This window comes from Cololabis saira, chromosome 14 (genome assembly GCF_033807715.1).
Source record: "Cololabis saira isolate AMF1-May2022 chromosome 14, fColSai1.1, whole genome shotgun sequence".
Classification (NCBI taxonomy): domain Eukaryota; kingdom Metazoa; phylum Chordata; class Actinopteri; order Beloniformes; family Belonidae; genus Cololabis; species Cololabis saira.
The window spans coordinates 35,145,343-35,164,099 of record NC_084600.1 but is presented as its reverse complement, the minus strand read 5'-3'; the positions used below and the strand labels follow the sequence as shown (position 1 = coordinate 35,164,099).

General features: G+C 39.6%; 1 protein-coding gene and 1 non-coding gene across 2 annotated transcripts in view; both read right to left on the bottom strand.

Moving 5' to 3' along the window:
- grk6 (G protein-coupled receptor kinase 6) overlaps positions 1–18,757 on the bottom strand; it is a 275,750-nt gene that overhangs the window by 123,146 nt on the left and 133,847 nt on the right. The window lies entirely within an intron of this gene.
- trnav-aac (transfer RNA valine (anticodon AAC)) lies at positions 1,858–1,930 on the bottom strand. The gene has a single exon. It is a non-coding gene; the product is annotated as a tRNA-Val (tRNA).

The following is an 18,757-nucleotide window of genomic DNA, read 5'->3' as shown; positions in this document are numbered from 1 at the left end:
TGTGTAATGCATCACAATCACCTCAGGGTGGCAGTAGTGTTCACAACCGTGCTCCTCATGCTGTAAAACATGGACAAATGTGCTGCTACTGAAAGTTAGAGGTTTCATGTGGGATCAGATGTTACTGGTTTAAAATGAAAGAAAACATGAAAAGTGGAAGAGCGATATAGCCACTAGAAAGGTTTGTGAAAAAACATGACCAAAATTAAGATCCAGTGCATCTTTGTACGGCACATGCTCATGCCTGTGTTGTTGCCATGATTAAAGGCTACGAATATGCTTATGATTTAATTTTAAAATGCTGTTTTAAAACAAACCTGATTTAAATGAACAGTATGAAATTAAATGCTGAACGACCAAAGGTTTTGAAAAAAAAACAAAACTGAAAAATAATGGTACATTTAAGAATTACACATTAAAGCACCTTGAACCAAAAGAGCTCCCCCAGCCTTCTACAGGACCGTGTAGTACCTCTGGTATGCGCCAGTTGGTCAGGGATTGATCCTTCAGCAAGATAATGACCCAAAACAGAAGCCAGATCTACCCCAGGAGGAAAAATGAAGCCCAGCTCAGTGTCAAGACTTAAATGCCATCAAGCTGGTTTGGGTTGAACTGGAATGAAGAGTGAAAGATAAGCAACCTACAAGTGTTACTCATTTATAACTTCTGCAACAGAGTTGGGAAGAACTTTCTGAGGAATATTTGATTTCCATTGTAGAAAGAAACCCAGACAAGGAGTGTTTTCAGCTGTTATCTACTGTATGACAAAGGTGGCTCCTTTGAGTCAAGATACATTTAGACATTTAGTTTAATAATATTATTCGTAAGTATACATGGAAACACGCTGAAATGTATCCTTTGCCTTTCTTAACCCATCACTAGTTCAGTTCAATTCAATTTTATTTGTATAGCGTTTATTACAACAGAAGTTGTCTCTAGGCGCTTTCCAGAGACCCAGAACATAAACCCCGAGCAATTATTACATAAACATAACATAAACATTGGCAGGTAAAAACTCCCCTAGTGGACGAAAAACCTTAAGCCAAACAGTAGCAAGAAAAAACTCCCCTTTAGGAGGGAATAAACCTGGACCAGGACCTGGATCATAAGGGGGGACCCTCCTGCTGGAGACCAGCTGGGCAGTTAGACTAATAGCAGCGGGCTGCCTTTATTCTGGCACCCGGGGAGCAATTAGGATTAAGGGCCTTGCTCAGGGGCCCAAAGTAGTATATTTTTGGTTGCAATCCTCGGGGGTTGAACCTGGGTCCTCCATACCAAGAAAACACAACAGTTTGAGGAAAAAAAGAAAAAAGAGCCCACTTAAATAACCACTAGAGCAGTGGTTCTCAAATGGGGGTACGCGTACCTCTGGGGGTACGTGAAGGCACTACAGGGGGTACGTGAGATTTTAAAATATACATGTATTTAAAAAGTAGCATCCATGCAAAAATCCTTTGAAAATAAATATTTCATAAATAATTGAGGAAAATATAAGTCTAAATTCATAAAATGAATTCTATCTTCAGGAGTAGTCCATTCAACTTATTATCCTAAAACCGCAGAGTATCCCCCACACCAGGATGGTTCCACCTAACCTGTCAATCACCTGGCTTCACCTGTCAATCACTTGGACCAACGATGGAGTCGTGGTTGAAGCATAGCAGCAATATTTTTATGTTTAATAACTCAGTTACTGAGGGCACAGTGCTCTGTTTTAGGTCTTTTTTTTTTTTACAACCAAAAGTGCTTTGCGCTGGTTAGGGGGTACTTGGCTGAAAAAATATTTCACAGGGGGTACATCACTGAAAAAAGGTTGAGGACCACTGCACCCTGTAACTACCCCTAAAAGCTAAAGTATGTTTCCGCCCGGTTTCGAACCGGGGACCTTTCGCGTGTTAGGCGAACGTGATAACCACTACACTACGGAAACTGTGGAAGGATTTCGGAAATGTTGTTGTTTATCCTCTGTGGTGTCCTTCCACAGGTCAATAGTACGACGCGCATATTTCGATAACAAACTGGAAAAATCGGAGTTTTTTATGACATTTTGGCTGGTATTAAAGTCAGTATGAAAGTCAACACACAGGACCCACAAACGCAACATAATCACTGTAGGTCATGTCTTGACCACTAGATGTCGCTGTTGCCCTCTGTTCGGCCTCAAGTCCAGCACTTCTGTCCGCTCGGTTCCCTCACTGATGTTTCCCTCCGCTCAAGGTGATTTATGAGAATCCGCCTCCTCTGCAATCTTTTTTTCTACTGATGTTGGAATTATTAGATAGCGATTGAATTCTGCGTGGCCTCAAAATGTCGTGTCTCTTTGTCTCATTTTGCAGTCAGTTAGAGGGATAAAACAAATTAACAAAGATTCTACAGGCTGAAGTCTGGATTCATCAGAATTTGTGTGATGGTTCAAGTCCGGCAAACACTCACGTCATATTTAACATATGTCAGGTTTCTGCACACTCCTGGAAAACTGAAACTAGTTATTGAGATTGTCTCAAAATATAACGAACAAAAATAGGTCTATCAATCAATTTGAGCTAATTCAGAACAATTAATGTTTAACTTTTTTTCATTCCACATTTGACTTCTTAAATTAAGAAAAAAAGAAGGATCCTTTTTATTGTATGTATTTTAAGGCAGCCATTAAAAATGGGAGAACACAACACAAAACACAAAACCAGTCTTAATAAAACAATTACTTTATTGTTCTGCCAGAACATTAAAAGGTCCAGCGGTCAAGGGAGGAAATAAATCATATTTGGCCAGACTTTGTTGCTTTTAAAAATGTATGAGAAGTGAACCAATAAAAGAAATTTAATTGCAAAACAATTATATTGAATTTTCAGTTGTCACTAACTAACTGCAGAATGATTGAGTCCAACATGGAAATGTCCTTCTAACCCTCCCTGATTGAACAATTAATCAAATGCAATATGGAAAGTGGAAATGGTTACAAGGAAAAAAAAACAACTTATTATTTCTTCTTGATGTACAGACATTTTTTCATCTCAAAATTTCAACAAATGTTTAAAAAGTTGAGAGTAAAAAAATATAGATAATAGCCTTACTTCACAGGTGTAATTATAACAGATAGAAATTATGATTTTGTTGCGTAATAGGCAGAATCCATGAAAAAGTGAGTCTTTGAAGACCATTGATGGGCAGAGGATCTCTACGTTGTTAATACATGAGTTAGACACTCAATACAATGTTTAAAAGCACTAGGGCTGAGTTTAAGCTGGACATGTGGGGTCTCTGACATTTTAAAGCGCTGTTTGCTGGACGGGCCTGCCTGCAGTCCTGACCTGTCCCCAGTCAAAAAGGTGTGAAGAAATTTAAAATCAAGAATGCAACAAACGCTCTGTTGCACACACGAAAAGTGAGTTTGCAGGAAAAATGGGACAAAATAAGAATTTCCTTCCTTGGTACCGGGTGCCTCTGGTGTTAGATGTAATTTTAACACGACAAAGTGGTAAAAGCTTTTCTGCCCTCAGTGTCTTTTGGTATGTGCAGCAAGTCCGAAATGCATGAATAGATGAATAATAATGAACAAAATTCAGCCAACAGGATTTTTTGCTTGTTTGTTTGTATTGTCAGAAGAAGCAAGCACATTTTGTCACAAGTTTATGAACTTTATGTTTTGAATTGTTTATCTGTGGAGGCATTTACTAAGTTTCAAGACCCGTCAATGCTCATGGGATTGTCTTTTATTAGATCCTCCTGCATGAAACCTGCTTTTCATGTGCTCATTGCTCAAATGAACTCATCTATGTTGTTTGTTCACTTCCAGATCTTTCTCCTTGATGTCGGGCAACAATAATCTGACTTAATACATTTGGTGTTTTTGATCTTATTCAAATAGATTGTCTTGATCTTGATCATGTTAGTTTTTTATAGAAATAATTCCTGAGACACAAAACTAATCTTTATAATAATAATAATAAAGATTAGTTTTTGTGTCTCAGGAATTATTTCTATAAAAAACGATTTATCTATTAAGACTAGGTCTCGCACTGAACCCTGTAATTGTTTTTTTTTATTCTCCAGAAGCTAATAAACAAAATTTTGCCAGTTTCTGATTACAAAACCCATGAGCGTCTACAGTCCCAGCAAGGGAATTTTATTTCAACAGGATGCCTGTGATGACTGGACTCCGTGTGCTTGTCGGTGCTGAAACACTGAAGACAAGCAGAGAAACAGCAGAAGACGTTTCCATGGTTTCATTTGGACGCTTTGAGGGATGAGCAGCAGCTCCACTGACTTCAGGGCAGCGGCTCCAAGAATGTTAAACTTTCAGACTCTCCGGCTCCAAAACACATCAGCAGCCACATCCACAAGAGACACTTTCAGTTCTCTCCATTCCAGGAGTTTGACAGAATTTGAAGATGTGTATCGTTTTCAAGTTGAAAGTCCTTGAGCCGAATATTAAATGTGGTCTGAAAAATCTCAGGATTGTGTTTCAGTCTCGTCATCTGTTCTTCGATGATTCACATTTTGTAAGTCGCACATTTGCATTCTATTTTCATGTATTGTATCCCCTAATCACGTCCTTTTGTGAAGCTGCTTTTGATTTCAAACGTCTCGCATGAATGAAACTTGCTTGTCTGTGATTAACTGCATTATGCTGATAATTAGATATCCAACAGTATTTTTCTTGCCAATCTTCTCCCACGTGTTGTTTTAGAGGGCTCATTTCATCCAGTACAAACAAAAACTTTCCACAATTCACATCTTGACTTCATTACCAGAGCAAAGACAGGCAAGGCTTTGCAACTGGCGACTCCGTGTCGGCCTCTAAACATTCTATTCAGTATTCATTAACGGGGCACAGAGGTAATTTAGTGCCTGACAGTCCTGGAGACACAGTAGTTTTTGCAATGTTGCTTGCATAGCTGTGGCATGCCTTTGCATGTTTCCTCCCCAGATTGCATGGTAAAGGGAGGAGAATATTTAAAGGGGACCTATTATGAAAAACATGTTTTTTCTTGCTTTAACATATATAAAATGTTCTCCCCTCAGCCTGCCAACTCATAGAAGGAGGAAAGTAATCAGATTCTGCAGTGTCTGTACAGCCGCTCGGATGAGCACTCCAGTGTGATGTGGATCTACGAGCCGTTCAGATTCTGCTCCCTTTCGTTACGTAACGAATATGTGATTTACATCGGTTGGCCTCCGATGCGTGAAACCACGCCCACAACTAACTCCACCGGCCGGAGCTTCCGCCATTTTTTCGTAGCGGTGTATCGCGTCATTCAGGCAGCCAATCAGCACAGTGCCTCATTATCATAGCCCCGCCCACTTGGAATCCCACATAGATAATGAGATTAGAGGATGGGATGATAAAGACATGGCTCAGAGGCTGAATTTCTAATTTATTTAGCAAAAACAATCAAAAGCTTGTTTTTAAGACATTCAAGGCCTGTTTAAAATAGGTATTAGATGCCATAATAGGTCCCCTTTAAATGAGCATAGCATAACCTTTGTGTTCACGGTTGCCGTTAACTCCACGGTTATTTACCACCAAAAAGATTAATGTATGCAGTTTTGCACTTGATCAGGCTGTGATGGTGGAAGAACAGATGTCGGACTTCACCAGTGAGGGTTAAGATTGTGTAAGGGGGAACAAATTCACACAGTGAGGTCAAGCAAAGTCATGCATATCCTTGAGAAGGACCCAGAGCTCCACATGGACCCCACTGCTCCAGCATCTCACAGTGCTAGTCCCAACAGATATATGGGAAACTGTCTTTGCATTGTCATATATTAACTGTCTGCGCCTGTGTTGTTGGTAACTTTACAGGCTCTGCTTGTTTGCAATGTATCACCAACTGCTGCTACTGCTGTTCAAGGGCTTCAGGTCAAACTGAAATGAGTTATTGATCAGCATCATTTTAGAATTTCTCCTACAGAGGGGCCTCATTTATAAAAGAGTGCGTAGGATTCATACTAAGAGTGTACGTGCGCACAAAATAATCCTGATTTATAAAACCGTGTGCACGCACATCTGCACGCAATGTTCTCTTTATAAATCACAGTCCACCTGGAAGGTTGTGCACGTGAATTCGCCTAATATCCCGCCCTCTACACGCCCACTTTCTACCATGAATGGTCAATGCAAAGTACTTCATGACTGTATTTGCATATGAATGAGCCTGCTGAGCATGCGCAGCGCCTGCCTGCAGCCTTTTTCTGCTGTGCGTCAGGATGAATGAGACGTGTCAAGCCAGGCAACCGCGCCACTAAATTTCACGGAGATCGAGATATTATGGATGAGGTGAAGGCCAGGAAAACGACATTATTTGGTGGTCACAGTAGTGGCATCACTAACAAAAAGAAAGCGAGTGAGTGCCAGCACGTTGTTGCACGTGAGTGCCACGGACAGATCTGTGGCAGAAATAAAAAAGAAGTGGTGTGATTTGAAGGTGGAGGCCAAGAGGAGAGCAGTAAGTACAATTTTATCTGTTTATTAATATACATTTCCACAACAACTTGGGAAAAAGGCACATTGCACTTATTTGTTCTGTCCTCAGTCACTCTCCAGTTGGAAGCGGTGGGTGACGAGGAGGTTCCCGGCGTGTCCTGCACCGCGGCTGCAGCAGAAGCAGCACCAGAGCGAACCAAGCGCATGGCGCAGCTGGAAGTGGCCGACTGACTGACGCTGTGCTTCAAACACAGAGGGACACGATCAGCGCTATTATATTATAATCTGATATGTCTGATATGTGATGACATTAAAAGTATGACATGAATCTGGCTTCATTTCACCACCTCACCGTCTGCGTCGCCAGTTCCCCATATCTTCAAAATGTTTGTGCGCTAGGATCAAAGTTTGCATAGACATACGCACATTTTCCCGTTAAGTTTTTTTTTTTTAAATCCCAACCTTTGCGTAGAAGGTGGCGTGCGCATCTTTCAAGCCCTGTTTTGTTTGCACACAAGCTTTATAAATGAGGCCCCTGCTGGACTTTTTGTGATTTTCAACCACACACACTACTTTGTGTGGCTTAGTAAATCCAGCCTTTAAATAATATGGAATTGAAAAAAATGGTTATGACAACTACAAAAGATTTCTTCTGTTTGTTAAAAATAACAGATGAAGACAAATATGTTTGAATTTCATCCGGTGAGTGAAAAAAAAAAAACAAGGTGGTCCATGACTCACTGAACCGACTCACGTGTGTTTGTGTACAAAAATCAATGAAATGTCAACAAGCAGTTGCATCAGACAGCTGAAACTGTATTTTTTATCAAAATAGACTGGAGTGTTTGGAGTGTTTCAAGTTAGACATGGTTGCTGACCAAAACATAGAAACTTATGATTGATGGAATCTAGAAAAATAATCAAATCAGACAGAGCAAAGAGTTTTACCCTGACACTTTTAGGTACAGCAAATGCAGCATGAAATGAAGTTTTGGGTGCAGAGACAAACTGAGAGGCAGGATCGTTTTCTGGGTTTGTGATGTCAGATTACTTCAGAAGCCACTGGGTGGAACCTCGAGTAGCGTTACTTGTATTTTTGGCCTGACAGTTACTCAAGATGCACTTTGCAGATGCATTTTTTTCCCTTATTTGTTTTGATTTGAATAACAGATCGCGTTTGTGTTTTTGCTGAGAACATGAAGGCCACACACTCCAAGAAAGGCAGTGAGTTGGAGGCAGTTGTCATGGTAATTTAAAAGTGTGTTAAAAGGGATGAGAATACGTGCTCCCTTAACTTTATGTAAACAAAACTGAGAAGTTTTGCTAGGCAACCTGCTGACGAGGGTTATATATTACTGAGCTCATAATTCTGCTCTTGTGCTATACTGTACTGAATTACAATGAATACCTGCTTAGTTCAGTTCAGTTTAGTTCATCTTTATTGTCTTTATCTTTATTGTAAGGTAAATTTGCCCTGCAATTAGGTGGTCTAGCGAGTCCATCAAAAAGATCAGTAGATCAGTACCAGAGGTGTCAAAAGTATTCACATTCATTACTCAGGTAGAAGTATAGATACTAGAGTTTAAAAATACTCCTGTAGAAGTTGAAGTATCAACTCAAGTTTTTTACTCAAGTAAAAGTATAAAAGTACTAGTTTCAAAACTACTTAGAGTATAAAAGTAAAAGTAATGTAAGGGGGAAAAAGCCATTAAGGACAAAAGCCATTGAAAATGAATGTATCTTAGTATAACGCAAATATATTAAAGAACCATATATGTGTACTATTGAGCATTAACATGTGTTTCAGAGAGCAGGAGATATGATGACTAGTTGCCTATAAGTATTGTAATGGTGCAAAAAGTCAAACTTCAGAGGCATGTTATCATTTATCCTAACCTTTATTGGAATGTACATCCAAGTTTAGTTGCAGGAATCTGAGGGAACGGATGTAAGAACAAAACTGGACAAGAACATCTGAAACAACCACAACCAAATTTACTCTATCCGGATGGAGCAATTTAACTGGATAGTTTTTTTTTAAAGGCCGAAATGAAATAGAGTAACAAGACTGTTTTTAAAATGTAAGGAGTAAAAAGTACAGATAATTGCGTGAAAATCTGAGGAGTAAAAGTAAGAAGTCGTCTGAAAAATAATTACTCCAGTGAAGTATAGATAACCAAAATTTCTACTTAAGTAAGGTAACGAAGTATTTGTACTTTGTTACTTGACACCTCTGGTACATACAATGTACAACGTACAACATACAACGTAAACATAAACCATAATCACAACATAAAAGGCTAAAACCTTATCTATTTATTTAGGAGAGTTACAGCAGTAGGTATAAAACTATCTCTATATCTGCGTCCTGACTGAAGTAGCTGGAAATGGTCGTGTAGTGGATGAGAGGTGTCATTTAAAATAGATCCAGACAGCCTTTGTATCCATCTGCTGCTCTCTTGTTATCTTACTGGACTGCTTCACTATCTGGTTCAGACTATTATTTTTCAGACTCTTATTTTTCAGAGACAGATTTCCAAACCCACACACCATGCAAAAGGATAAAACCGATTCAATAAAAGCTTGATAAAAAAGGGTCAACAGTGTTTTGTCGATATGAAAAGATGACGTTGGTTTCCCTTTTTTATAAACAGCCTCACAATTTGCCTCAAATCAAATATCGGTTTACTGTCAATAACAGTACCAAGATATTTGTACGTATCAACACGCTCCACTATCCGACCTTTTCTAGTTGTCAGTTCTTGTGCTAGGGTTTTTTTTTCTAAAATCAATCAGCTTGTCTTTAGTTTTAGAGATACTCATCTGCAGGAAGGATTCATCACCGTCGGACAAAGTCACGTATGATGTGACCGTGACCGGTTTCATTGTCCTTCAGCAAACTGACAACAACAGAGTCATGTGCATATTTTAAAATAAATCTATCCTCCCTTCTGCTGCGACACATATTTGTGTAAAGGATGAATAACCGAGGTGACAAAACACATCCTTGTGGAGAACAAGTCGAGGAACACACTTGGTCAGACGGAGAGTTGTTCACTCTCACTCTCTGTGTTCTATCTGATAGAAAATCTAATATCCAGCCCACAAGGTTGAGATTTAAATTAAAGTGTTGTAAAAGCCTCTCTTTTAAAATGTGGGGTAAAATGTCCCTTCCCTTCAAGGTGTTTAAAAATCAGATTTGTTAAAGTGACAGTGGCATCCTCCACTCCATGAAGTGGTCTGTAAGCAAAGTGAAGAGGATCTCAGTCATTCTCTGTCTTCCTCATGATTTCCGACCTCAACAGTTTTTCAAAAGATTTCATTACAATAGATGTCAAAGCAACAGGTCTAAAGTCATTCAGTTTTTGGACCTTAAGTCTTTGAAACAGGGACAACAACAGCATCCGTCCAGCCTGTTGGAACATGCTGAGTCTATAGAGACACATTAGAAATATGATGGAATATTGGGCATAATTGTTCAGCACACGATTTAAGCAGTCGGCCACAGATGTTATCGGTTCCCTGGCGAGAAAGCCCTCATAACATCCGTGTCTCTAATCTCAAATGATTAATATCTTTGAGTTTTTGACTCAAGCCCTATCTCTCTTTATCAAAATCACAAGCATCAAATCATGAATAAAAAATATTAAGAGAATTAGCTAAAACAAAGTCTGAATCAAAACCCTCTAAAGTGACCGTAGTTCTATTTTCTGAGCTACTTATGCCTGCTACGGGTTTCATATTAGCCAAGGCAGAGCCAAGATTATTTGCAGCCATTTTGGTTTTCAGTTTAATTTTTATTCACACCCATGACATCCAAGAGGCTACATCTTACATCTAATTTGCTAAACCTTCCCCAAAAGTAGAAGCAGCAAAATATGCAGTTTCTCAAGTGACCACTGGGGACTGGCTCCGAAAACAAGTTAAAAAGACAAATTCTACAGAAGAAATAAACATATTTGCAACAAAACACACAGACAAAAAAACAGTTTTGGCATCCACAGCGAGATTTCAGATCTATGTGTGGGAGATGAGTTTTTATGAACCAGATCAGGTTAAATCATACAAACCTACAAATGTGTGCATTAGTAAGAGTGTGTGTATGTTTCATTATCATCTTATACATAATATGGTGTGTTGTGCTGTTAACTGCACTAACAAACTTTTATACTGTGCCAACCAGATATGCGTTGGCCTGGAAGAGTCTGGAGGCTAAAGCAGTGGTGTCAATTCAGTCGAAGCTGAGGTATTTCAAGGTTACGAGTCACAGAACTTAACTACAGTATCAATCAACACGTCCAGCAAATACTCATCACAGAAGTCTATGTAGCTTATCTGTGTGGTCAAGAAAATTGGAACTTTTTCAAATGCAGTCTCACTCACTGCAAAAACTCAAAATCTTAACAAGAATATTTGTCTTTCTAGTTAAAATGTCTCATTTTTAGTCAAAAAATCTCATTAGACTTAAGAGTCATCACCAGAAAAATAACTTGTTATTTTACCATTTTCAAGTAAAAAAGTTTCAAGTAAATTTTCACTTAAAATAAGTGGAAAAATCTGCCAGTGGGACAAGATTTATCTTCTCATTACAAGCAAAAAAATCTTGTTCCACTGGCAGATTTTTCTACTTATTTTAAGTGAAAATCTACTTGAAACAGGTGAAAATGGTTGTTTTTGAGTCTTGTGAGCCTTCATAGGTAAAAGCGGAGACAATAGATGGACGTGTGGGGGGAGTCGTTAAGAGAGTCTGTAGCAAAAGCATCTGTAATATTGATACAAAAACCTTGTTAGGCTCCTTGATGACATTCGGAGGATGTGCCAATCCCTCTCGGAGAGAGCTTTGGTTCCTCTTTATGTAACAACACTGGCTGACTCATCACCAGTATCACCATCAACCTCAAGTCTCCACGGTTCTTAAAACAGGCATTCAGTTGCGCAACCAATTTCTCAGTTTCTTCAAGGCCAAGAAATATTTCTCTGAAGGTGTGAAAATGTGCTGAATCACATTCACAGGGCTGCAAGCGCTGCTGGAGTCGTGGTAAACAGTACACGAGAGTGGCAGCGTTCACCGCCTGGGCAGTCAAGGTCGACGCTCTCAATAACTGTAAATGACCTGACTAAATCCAAGAGGAAAGAGGAAATGTCAAACCCTGTGAACAGAAGATCTTTGGTCCCAAAGGTGCTAGTGGGGGAGCGGAACCACGGAGCCGATGCAAGACCTTTCTTGCTGGATTCATATGGAGCACATGTTCAGATAATACCAGTATTTGATATGAGAAAAAAAGGGATATAGCATTATAAAAGAGTACAATTTCCCCACAGTCTAACTTGACTAAAGTGAACTCAACCAATGTTTTGAGCTTTCATTATTTTATGAATAATGTTAATTAAACAAGTCAAAGATTTCACAACACGAGTTCTTAATGACGACACCGAACCACGTCCTTTCAATAGCAATGTCTCTCATTTTTAATTGCATTCATAAATTCTTCATTTTAATGCTGCTGACTAAAATTTAATGTCACATAAATGCAAAAACAGAAATAAAAACCCACTTGCTCCCACAAGGCAAATGTCACCTGATCGGCATTATACTGTATTTTCAACTATGCTCCAGCCGCAACCCTCCTCCCCCCACATTAAATCATAATAACCGGCTCCGACATCATTATTGAAGCCCTCTGCCTTGATGGAAGCCAGATATAGAAATTATTACAATCATTTGAAAGCATAATTTTGTGGCAGCGGGGAGTGAGAGGGGTTGAGTGCGTGTGACATTTAAATAGATTGTTCTGGTTGTCACTTTCTGGCTAGGCTGCTGAATCAAACGCAGCTTTATAGTTTAACATTCAGCAATGATAATTAATAGGTTTAAAGGGTACGTCGGCGCGTATTTGTCGACTGTAGGGTAAAAACTGCTCTTTTCTTTAAAACACTTCATATCAGACTATTATACTTTCACCCACAATCCCCTAGTCAGGGCTAAATATTTTAACTGCCGAAAGTAGAGGTTATAGGATGAAAGCTGTGTGGACTGTTCCACTTTTATTGAATTCAGATTGCTAGAAACTGCCTTACATCTGATTTAGAAATAAAGGCACAAAACATGGAGGAAAACCTCCAACTGAAGCCCTTCTGAAATGTTTTATGGCGACGAACATAAACACAGATGGTGTACTGTCCGCACAGAAAACCGAGCTGTGGGTCTTAAAATTAGTCAAAAACGACTTTGGAGGAGCACAGACACAAATGATGCTGTATCATTGATGGCAATAAAAACTAAAGCAAAATATAGAACCAGCACATGAAAAACCAAGTAAACCTCCAGTCTCAGGGATTCAGAGCCAGCATGCAAAGCAAATGAGTATGTGTGGGGCCTTTTATGAAACCAGAAGGTTTGGCAGTTTGCCGGAACATTGGAGTGTGTGTTAAAGGGAACCCTGCATATTAAGACATGTAGTCCCTAATTAGCCACAATTGTTCTCTTATACTAAAATATGTTGTTAGAAACACATAAAATAATCTAATTGCTTTAAAAATCTACAATGTTTATTACATATTTTGACCTGCGGGAGGCGCCATGTTTTACCTGCGCAATGTATTCTGGGGGCGATGACGTACGACGGTGGCTCTGGGAAGATAAGCCCCATTAGTTTAACTGGGACAGGTATCTAAAACATAGTTGAGCAGCATCTCCCGGCCGTGGAGGCTGACGAGGGAGCCCATAAGACGTCTCGGTTCAGGCAAACTGGATCAAAGTTCTGTGATGCACGGGAGATCTGCAAAAATGATCAATGTTGTGCGCATCTTACCAGTGCATTAGGCTCCTGCGTAGACGGCGTAGCATACGGCGTAGACGGCGTAGGCTACGCCGTAGCCTGCGTAGGCTACGCCGTAGCCTGCGTAGCCGGGGCTCTACAGCCCGCAGCGCTCCGCCACCCGCTCGCCGCTCTCCGCTCTCCGCTCTCCGCTCTGCGCTCTGCGCTCTCCGCTCTGGCCGGGATGGAGACGCCGGTGAGCATAGCCCACCCCTGCCCCCCCCTAAAACCGGCTTCGGGTGCTGGGTCCACCGTTTGATGACAGACCAGAGGAGGGGACTGGCCCCGGACTTTGACGAAACGGGAGGCACAGACTTCGCTTCAAATAGGCAAGAACATCTTTATTTAATTTAATGACACCAGATCTGGCTGGGGTTTTTATTGTAGCATCGGTTATCTGCTAGTTGAAACGTGTGGTCTGTTAGTCTATCTGAGTTTTATGGTGTTTTTATAGTTCATGCTGTATGGGGCTGCACTTTTTTTTAATTTTATTTTACTTTTTTGTAGGTGCGCCGTCACCTTAATGTTCAGCTGTGTTTTAATCTGTGTTTCTGGTGCGCCGTCACCTGTTTAGCTGTGTTTTCATCTGTTTCTGGGTGTCAGAACAGTGGACGGGGGTTAGCAGGTGCCACCGTGTGACGTTACTACCCAGAACGTAAAAAACAATGGCGACCTACATGTTAAATTATATTTTCAAATTTTATAAAAACGAAGACATCAACAAGGTTTTTTATATCACATTGTTATAATTGATACCAACATTTATCTTTTAAGACCTACATGTCTTAATATGCAGGGTTCCCTTTAACATAATGCTGCAGAGGAAAGACTTCAGCAATCGTCTGCAAGTCCAGTTATCAGAGGTGTCAAGAAACGAAGTACAAATACTCCGTTACCTTACTTAAGTAGAAATTTTGGTTATCTATACTTCACTGGAGTAATTATTTTTCAGACGACTTCTTACTTTTACTCCTTACATTTTCCCACAATTATCTGTACTTTTTACTCCTTACATTTTAAAAACAGCCTCATTACTCTATTTCATTTCGGCCTTTAAAAAAAACTATCCAGTTAAATTGCTCCATCCGGATAGAGTGAATTTGGTTGTGGTTGTTTCAGATGTTCTTGTCCAGTTTTGTTCTTACATCCGTTCCCTCAGATTCCTGCAACTAAACTTGGATGTACATTCCAATAAAGGTTAGGATAAATGATAACATGCCTCTGAAGTTTGACTTTTTGCACCATTACAATACTTATAGGCAACTAGTCATCATATCTCCTGCTCTCTGAAACACATGTTAATGCTCAATAGTACACATATATGGTTCTCTAATATATTTGCATTATACTAAGATGCATTCATTTTCAATGGCTTTTGTCCTTAATGGCTTTTTTCCCCCTTACATTACTTTTACTTTTATACTTTAAGTAGTTTTGAAACCAGTACTTTTATACTTTTACTTGAGTAAAAACCATACCATAAAACATTTTGAAGTCGTTAACAGTACAATTATAGAAGATGGAGGAACTGTGATTTGCTTGAAAGAGTTACTAGAAGAAAGCTTCTCAGCCCTAAAAATAATGAATATGAAGCGCTTTGACTCAGCCTGTGGGTGTGCGCTGTCGTGTCACTTTGACCTGCAACACAAAGGTTTGCAAACAGCTGGTAATTGTTGAGTCTCAAAGTCAACTGTTGGATCTTTTACTGAGTATTAACTGTAAGATCCATTTTTGTGAGTCACAACTTACAGAACAGCAGAGCTTAAAAGTCCCTGAAGTTGATGCCTTCTCACGTCCATCTTATAAAGTATTGGATAGACGATGAAGAGAGATGAAGAGAATTAGCGGCTCGTTGGGAGCACAAACAGCGAGTCTGTGGTGATGCAGCTTTTAGCAGCAGATTCCACGTCTTATTCACGCAGTTGTGTGTTGACACCAAAGGAATAGCAGTGTCAGGATAAAAGCTTGTGTAAGCCACTCATGTCAAGGCAGAAAGCAGCAAAGACAACATTGTCTTAAAAAAGGAAAGTAAGAAATACAAGAGGCAGATGGAGAATCAGTTTATAAGTAAAAGAAAATGTACAGATATGCAATCAATGCGTTATACATGAGCTTTGCAGGTTAGCACACTGGTCAGAATGATGTTTTTTACAGGAAGAAACTCTGTCTTCTTGCTTGATTTGAGAATAAAGGAGTATTTCTGTGTCACGCTTATTTAAAAAAAAAGACATAACCGGTTTTTCTAAAAACGTTTAGGCGAAAATACCTGGAGAGCAGAACAAATTAATGAATGATGAGGAAGGTCACAGATGTTTTTCAACTCAAATTTTGAAACTAAGCTCAGTTTCACTGCTTAGGAACGAAACACACTCCTTTTTTAGTCCCAAACATTCAGATAGTCTCATGGATTCAGTGTTTTTCTTTCCATTTTTATCGATTTTGATCTCACTCGTTCGTCTATAAAATTTAATGGAGTGCAAGAAAGTGGTCCCTTTTGGTCGTAATTCTGTAATCCCACATATCTCACCATAACAGCACATGTCTTGTAAATCACAAGATGAGGAGGGAGAGAAAAATGGCAGGTAAACACAAAGAGGATGTTTTAACTTCTGTCAAAGCCTGTAGTTGCTGCCAGTCGGCAGGCGAAGCATTACAGGTTTGTTGGGGATTGATGGAGTCACAGTCGACACCACCTGTCCAGCCGACACATCCCTCAATAGCTGTTAATTAGTAGGTGCAAACTGTTGCTACGTAGCCGCTCTGCCTATCGTTGTTGATGTAAATGTTACATACTGGCATTTGCTCCATCAGTATGAATAAACGGAGCCGTGACTATGAAAAGGCCGTGCACCGATCATAAAATCGCACAATAACAGCGTCAGGTAGACTGACAGTAGCTTTCAAGAAACAAAAGACAGATTTCTCTGATACTACAATTTAGAGTCTCAAAGGGTCTTTTATGACTCAGAGCTGTTTTGGCAGAAACCAAAGGACAAATACTTTGCTCAGAATATCTTCATTACAGGACTGTCTCAGAAAATTAGAATATTGTGATAAAGTTCTTTATTTTCTGTAATGCAATTAAAAAAACAAACATGTCATACATTCTGGATTCATTACAAATCAACTGAAATATTGCAAGCCTTTTATTATTTTAATATTGCTTTGATTATGGCTTACAGTTTAAGATTAAGATTCCCAGAATATTCACATTTTTTGAGATAGGATATTTTAGGATATTCTTAAGCTGTAAGCCATGATCAGCAATATTAAAATAATAAAAGCCTTGCAATATTTCAGTTGATTTGTAATGAATCCAGAACGTATGACATTTGTGCATTACAGAAAATAAAGGACTTTATCACAATATTCTAATTTTCTGAGACAGTCCTGTATATTCTACATTTTGCATTTTTAGAAAAGGTTGATGGAAATGGCAAAATTATATTTTAAGTAATTCTCATTTACATTCAATTCAATTTTAGTTTCTCATGTTTGTTTTTCCTCCTCAAAGATTAATTACGCCCTGTTTGTTGATACTTTTCAGTTTATTACTGATGTGGAACATGATCTATGCAGCCAATAGCTGAGCACACAACAGCTTATTCACTCTTGTATTGCTAGAAATGTGCCTGATTATCTAATCATATATAGTAGGTTTCTCATTTTAAGCACTCAATAACAGTGCAAACTTCTTTCATTGTCACATGCATTCTTGCAACCTTTTTTTTTTTTTTCACACTACTATACATTTGGTTGCAACTCCTGGTCCGAGGACAATTTAATGAAACAGTCTTCTTTATTGGTGTGTTGATAGTTTTTGTTCTTTTAATTTTCAGTGAAAACACTGGGCTAACCTGTACTTGCAGCCTCCCTTCACCTCTCGTTGTCTTGTTTGATTTTTTCCAACTGTGTCTTGTCTGTGTCACCTCTTTGTTTTCAGCAGCTATGTGTGTAAGCTATATAGTGATTTCTTTGTTGTCAGTGTGTTTGTCTCCATATGAAGTTTCTCACATATAACAAAAAAAAAAACAACAACCTTGTATGACATAATTCATAGATTTCTGAAGAGCAGCTGTCGGAGCACAGGGACCCATTTTTGGATAAAACGGGCCAAATAAATGAAACATACAAGGAGGGGGAGCACAACCCTCTGACCTCGGAGACCCATAACTTGGTTATCTTACCTTATCCTAACTCATGCTGACCTTTACTGTTAACAACTTACTAACTAATGCTGTAACCTTTCATTCATTCTGATCCAATCTGTCCATCAGTCCTCCTTTCAGATGTCACGGCCGAAATGACATCTGAAAGGAAAACTGCCAGCTGAGTTCTGCCAGTTGACCAGCGGCTCTGGCTGCAGCTGGAACAGGAGCAGTCTTCGGCCCAATCCCAATACACCCCCTACTTTCTTTCACTCGCCCTTCTTTTCTTCACTACCACTAAAAAAGAAGGGACAGATTTTAGGGCACTTGAAATCTTCCCAGGGGCCTGTCCCAATACTCCCCCTACCCCTCGTTTTCATCCCTACTCCTAATCAGGAAGCTGAGAGCCAAAAGCTGTTTTAATTTCAGCTGTAGCGCTGTTAATATGCCACTTTATTAAGTTTTAATATTTTTTCAGACGTAAAAGTAACCGTTAAGATCCCCAACCTGGGCTCAGTTTATCCAAATAACGCCTGTTAAGAAATTTGATCCGAAGTTTTCGGGATGAGAACAGCCTGCCGGCTCGGGAGCTGATTTATGGTTCCGCGTTAAATCGGCGCGTAACTACAGTGTAGGGTACGGCGTAGGGTACGGCGTAGGGTACGGCGTAGGGTACGGCGTACGCCGCAGGTCGCCGCGTAACCTACGCCGTAGGCTCTGCGTTGGTGTAACGTGGGACCATAAATCAGCCTTTATTCTGGCGAGGTTGCAAAAAACGGGCAAAAAAGTGATTATGTACATTCACTGAGTGAATATTATGAAAGTAAAATATATATTTCTCGCCAGAAATGTAATCAAAACGCATTTTTATGCAGAAACTGAAAATATTGATTTTATTCACTAAAAAATAAGAAATGTCCGCCATGTTTTTTTTTTTGGATTCAGTCCGCAAATGACGACGAAAAGCATTCTGGGAAATTTTTTGGTCCCTAGGTCAACTAGTGTGCATCCGAAAACCCCTACAAACGTAGGGACAGATTCATAGCCACTACACTACTTTTCGTCACTCCCCCTAGGTGGGAAGAGGAATTGGGACACCACTACCCTCACGGGAACGCGCAAAATTTAGGGGTAGGGATGAAAACTAGGGGTAGGGGGAGTATTGGGACAGGCCCTTCCTTTCCGTTCCAGTGGGCCTTGTTTCAGATGTTTCATTAGCGGCATCTGAAATGAGGAAGGGAATGTAGCTAGCTGTTAACACCAGTGACTGCGATACAGTTCTCACCCCCCACCCCAAAAAAAACCCAAACTCTTTTTCTTCTAAATAAACCACTGGAAAAAGGCTTGTAGATGAGGATGTTTTT